This window comes from Anomaloglossus baeobatrachus, chromosome 6 (genome assembly GCF_048569485.1).
Source record: "Anomaloglossus baeobatrachus isolate aAnoBae1 chromosome 6, aAnoBae1.hap1, whole genome shotgun sequence".
NCBI lineage: Eukaryota > Metazoa > Chordata > Amphibia > Anura > Aromobatidae > Anomaloglossus > Anomaloglossus baeobatrachus.
In genome coordinates this window covers 551,719,309-551,725,308 of record NC_134358.1, presented here as the reverse complement: position 1 = coordinate 551,725,308, position 6,000 = coordinate 551,719,309, and the positions used below count along the sequence as shown (strand labels likewise).

General features: G+C 48.5%; 1 protein-coding gene across 1 annotated transcript in view; it reads right to left on the bottom strand.

Moving 5' to 3' along the window:
* Positions 1-6,000, bottom strand: part of LOC142243607 (tachykinin-like peptide) — an 85,203-nt gene that overhangs the window by 68,386 nt on the left and 10,817 nt on the right. The gene's annotated exons all lie outside the window — the stretch shown is intronic.

The following is a 6,000-nucleotide window of genomic DNA, read 5'->3' as shown; positions in this document are numbered from 1 at the left end:
GTCCTGTGTGGTGTAGTATATAGAGGGTGTGTCCTGTGTGGTGTAGTATATAGAGGAGGTGTCCTGTGTGGTGTAGTATATAGAGGAGGTGTCCTGTGTGGTGTAGTATATAGAGGAGGTGTCCTGTGTGGTGTAGTATATAGAGGAGGTGTCCTGTGTGGTGTAGTATATAGAGGGTGTGTCCTGTGTGGTGTAGTATATAGAGGAGGTGTCCTGTGTGGTGTAGTATATAGAGGAGGTGTCCTGTGTGGTGTAGTATATAGAGGAGGTGTCCTGTGTGGTGTAGTATATAGAGGAGGTGTCCTGTGTGGTGTGGTATATAGAGGATGTGTCCTGTGTGGTGTAGTATATAGAGGGTGTGTCCTGTGTGGTGTAGTATATAGAGGAGGTGTCCTGTGTGGTGTAGTATATAGAGGGTGTGTCCTGTGTGGTGTAGTATATAGAGGTGTCCTGTGTGGTGTAGTATATAGAGGAGGTGTCCTGTGTGGTGTAGTATATAGAGGAGGTGTCCTGTGTGGTGAGTGTAGGGAGCCGCCGCTGCAGAATGTCTCTACTGGGGCTGATGCTATGAGCAGCTAGTATGGTAGTCCCTCCGCAAGTAGAGTATTGCCCCAGCGGGTGAATGGTGCGGGGGCGTCAGAAGGAGTCCAGACAGTATTCAGTGCAACTGGTTTACTCACTGTTCCTTAAGATGTTAGGTGGTTGCCCGAGGCCGGCTGGTTTCACCTCTAGGTCCCCTTCGTCCCAGTGCCAGTCTGGTCTCTCTGGTACCTTCTTCCCCTGGACCTGTCTCTGGTAAGTGGGTCCCCGCGGTATAGAACACTGGGGGTCCCCGTCCGGTGGTTTGTCCACCTCTGTCCGGCTGATGGTAGCGTGAACCCTGTGGGGTTGGAGTCTCTGGTCCTGTCCTCGGTTCTCCCTTTGCTACTGAGTCTTTGGATTTTTAGGGTCAGCAAGGTCCTTGATGGTCCCCTCGCTGTGCTGGTGTTAACAGGTCGGCTCGAAGCTCTTTCCTGTCATAGGGTCCTGTACCCCGTCGGTGCGTAGTTCCGGGGAGTACTCCACCGTACTCTACCAGCAACCACTGCTCCTGGGTACCAGGTCACTGTCAACCTGAGTCAGGACGTTGCTCAGTCACAGCTTTCACCTTCACACCTCTATAGTCTCTGCAGCTCAACAGTCACACACGCTCTGACTACTGTCTTCCAGTGTCCTGACTACTCTCCACAGTCTGTGCCTCCCACCTGGTCAACTAGTGGACTGGAGTGGCTCCACCTCTAGGCGGCCATCCATGGTCTCACCCTAGCTAAGTACCATTGTATGGGGGATTGTTGGGGAAAACTGGGATTACCTGGGTTTTTGTTGGTACCGGCACTGGGGTTCTGGGTACCTAAGGGGGTAGGCCCCGCATCCTTGTGGGGATCAGAACCTTGTAGCACCCTGATGGTCTCAGGGGCACTACAAATGCAGTTATTAAAGCTTGCTTTGCTACTTGCAGCCTACTTTTTTTTGGTAAATTGCATCTAGGTGGGCACCCGAGCATGGTAGTGCTCGCTCATCACTAGTTACGAGTACAGAGCACCCGAGCATGGTAGTGCTCGCTCATCACTAGTTACGAGTACTGAGCACCCGAGCATGGTAGTGCCCGCTCATCACTAGTTACCAGTACTGAGCTCCCGATCATGGTAGTGCCCGCTCATCACTAGTTACGGGTACTGAGCACCTGAGCATGGTAGTGCCCGCTCATCACTAGTTATGAGTACAGAGCACCTGAGCATGGTAGTGCCCACTCATCACTAGTTACGAGTACCGAGCACCCGAGCATGGTAGTGCCCGCTCATCACTAGTTATGAGTACAGAGCACCCGATCATGGTAGTGCCCGCTCATCACTAGTTACGGGTACTGAGCACCTGAGCATGGTAGTGCCCGCTCATCACTAGTTACGAGTACTGAGCACCCGAGCATGGTAGTGCCCGCTCATCACTAGTTACGTGTACTGAGCACCCGAGCATGGTAGTGCCCGCTCATCACTAGTTACCAGTACTGAGCACCCGAGCATGGTAGTGCCCGCTCATCACTAGTTATGAGTACAGAGCACCCGAGCATGGTAGTGCCCGCTCATCACTAGTTACAAGTACAGAGCACCCGAGCATGGTAGTGCCCGCTCATCACTAGTTACCAGTACCGATCACCCGAGCATGGTAGTGCTCACTCATCACTAGTTACGAGTACTGAGCACCCGAGCATGGTAGTGCCCGCTCATCACTAGTTACCAGTACCGAGCACCCGAGCATGGTAGTGCTCACTCATCACTAGGTACGAGTACTGAGCACCTGAGCATGGTAGTGCCCGCTCATCACTAGTTATGAGTACTGAGCACCCGAGCATGGTAGTGCCCACTCATCACTACTTCCTACACCTTCTGGATTTATGTATTTGTGGTCTCATACTATTGTGTCTGCTTATATATCAGTCTCATGAGATGCTGATCTGTCCCTAATGCTTTAAGCTGGGGTCACACATAGCGACAGCGACATCGCTGTTACGTCACCATTTTCTGTGACGTAACAGCGACCTTGTAAGTCGCTGTTATGATCGCTGCTTAGCTGTCAAACACAGCGACGCAGCAGCGATCATAACGTCGCTACATGTGCAGGGAGCCGCGCACACTGAGCGCTGGCTCCTTGCTCTCCTAGCTACAGTACACATCGGGTTAATTAACCCGATGTGTACTGCAGCTACATGTCACAGTGCAGGGAGCCGCGCACACTGAGCGCTGGCTCCTTGCTCTCCTAGCTACAGTACACATCGGGTTAATTAACCCGATGTGTACTGCAGCTACATGTCACAGTGCAGGGAGCCGCGCACACTGCTTAGCGCTGGCTCCTTGCTCTCCTAGCTACAGTACACATAGGGTTAATTACCCGATGTGTACTGCAGCTACATGTGCACAGAGCCGGAGCCGGCACTAGCAGCAAGAGTGGCGGAGGCTGGTAACGAAGGTAAATATCGGGTAACCAGGGAAAGGTCTTCCCTTGGTTACCCGAAGTTTACCTTGGTTACAGCTTACCGCAGCTGCCGGCTCCTGCTCCCTGCTCGCTTCATTACGTCGCTCTCTCGCTGTCACACACAGCAATGTGTGCTTCACAGCGGGAGAGCGACGACGAAAAAATGAAGCTGGACATTCAGCAACGACCGGCGACCTCACAGCAGGGGCCAGCTCGTTGCTGGATGTCACACACAGCGACAGCGATGGGACGTCGCTGCAACGTCACAGAAAATGGTGACGTAGCAGTGACGTCGTTGTCGTCGTCGCTGTGTGTGACACCAGCTTCACACTGAAGCAGAAGATAACTAGAATGTCAGAACATGGAGAGATCATTTCTCATAGATATAGTATATACTGAGGGAATCGTACACGGCTAACGATACTAATTTTTTAAGTTCTCTAGTCTCACATCTAATTTCTAAAACCCAAGCAGAAGATTCAGGAACATTTCTGCTTCGTTGGTCAAATTTCCGGAAAGCAAATAACACAGTAAGCTCCGCACACCATCTGGATTACTGACTTCTGTTGCAAACAGGAAAATGAAAGTCCAGAGCAAGCAAATAATAGGATCATCCTGGTCTTCAAGGGCATGGAAGGTCGACAGAAAAGTAAAACTCTAGAGGACACGTCAACCCAAAGTGGTAACGACTGGTGTCCAGTGACAAGAAGCACAATGAAGTCCTATAACATTAAGGCATGATGTCATGGTCACCACCAGTGATGTCACCGGTGAGCTCAGGACCTGGTGACCAATCACTTCTTCCCTGAGCGGTAACGGGCTTGGAGGACCCATGTATATAGGAGAATGGGACAGAGCTCCTGGATCCTGACAAGGATTAGCATTGAGGACAGGGTTTGTGGAATCTGAGCTATCCAACGTTCTAGTCACCTATATACATTCGCTCTTGTTATAGGGGCCGGTGCACAAAGCGGAGGGAGGTCCAGGGCAAAAATTGGCTCCCCGGTTAGTTCCGGTACAGGTCATGCAGGGATAGGAGGGATGGACCTGGTGGCCACTTTCTTCCACTTCTTCTACACACTCCTTTCCATTCTATAGGTGATAAAGGCAGGTTCAGACTATTGATATGTCCCACCTGCCAAGAACGTCAAGAAGTAAACTCCTTATCACCCCAAAGCCATTGTGGGATATATGTGATCTACGCTTCCTTGCCCGATCTGCTACCAACCCATCCAGGAAGGAAGGCCCTCATGACCCTTTAGCCTGAAAAAAGGCATGGGCAGACCAATATCACCCATGGTCATAGAGGCCATGTAAGCTGGGGTCCTCATTGTCCACCGCAACATTGCATCCTTTATAGTATTTATAGATTCGGCCATTTTTTCCCCATTGGGCTACCCAATCTATGTAGGTTTGGATAGGTATTATAAAGAGCCCTGGCTAGACCACATCACACATGGAAAAAGGGGCCATGTAAGCTGGGGTCCACCTTGTCCACTGGAACATTGCATCCTTCATAGTATTTGGCCATTTTTTCCCCATTGGGTTAACCAATCAATGTAGGGTTGGATAGGTATTGTGAAGAACAGAGCCCTGGCTAGACCACATCACCCATGGTGAAAGGGGCCATGTAAGCTGGGGTCCCCCTTATCCAATGGAATATTGCATCCTTGATAGTATTTATAGATTTGGCTATTTTTTCCCCATTGGGCTACCCAACCTATGTAGGGTTAGATAAGTATTATGAAGAGAGGAGCCCTGGGTAGCCCACATCACCCATGATGAAAGGGGCCATGTAAGTTGGTGTCCCCCTTGTTCTCTGGAACATTGAATCCTTTATAGTATTTATTTATAATATATGGAGGACTATGGGGTGCATTATAATATATGGAGGACTATGGGGTGCATTATAATATATGGAGGATTATGGGGTGCATTATAATATATGGAGGACTATGGGGTGCTGTATAATATATGGAGGACTATGGGGTGCAATATAATACATGGAGGACTATGGGGTGCAGTATAATATATGAAGGACTATGGGGTGCATTATAATATATGGAGGACTATGGGGTGCCGTATAATATATGAAGGACTATGGGGTGCATTATAATATATGGAGGACTATGGGGTGCATTATAATATATGGAGGATTATGGGGTGCATTATAATATATGGAGGACTATGGGGTGCTGTATAATATATGGAGGACTATGGGGTGCTGTATAATATATGGAGGACTATGGGGTGCAGTATAATATATGGAGGACTATGGGGTGCATTATAATATATGGAGGACTATGGGGTGCCGTATAATATATGGAGGACTATGGGGGTGCATTATAATATATGGAGGATTATGGGGTGCAGTATAATATATGGAGGACTATGGGGGTGCATTCTAATATATGGAGGACTATGGGGTGCTGTATAATATATGAAGGACTATGGGGTGCAGTATAATATATGAAGGACTATGGGGTGCATTATAATATATGGAGGACTATGGGGTGAAGTATAATATATGGAGGACTATGGGGGTGCATTCTAATATATGGAGGACTATGGGGTGCTGTATAATATATGAAGGACTATGGGGTGCAGTATAATATATGGAGGACTATGGGGTGCATTATAATATATGGAGGACTATGGGGTGTAGTATAATATATGGAGGACTATGGGGTGCATAATATATGGAGGACTATGGGGTGCATTATAATATATGGAGGACTATGGGGTGCAGTATAATATATGGAGGACTATGGGGTGCAGTATAATATATGGAGGACTATGGGGTGCAATATAATATATGGAGGATTATGGGGTGAATTATAATAATTGGAGGGCTACCTTTTACATGGAGGACTATGGGAGGTGCATTATACTACATGGAAGACTATGGGGGTGCATTCTAATATATGAAGGGTTATGTGGGACCCGTTATACTATAGGGAATACTATGTGGGGCCATTATATAATTTGGAG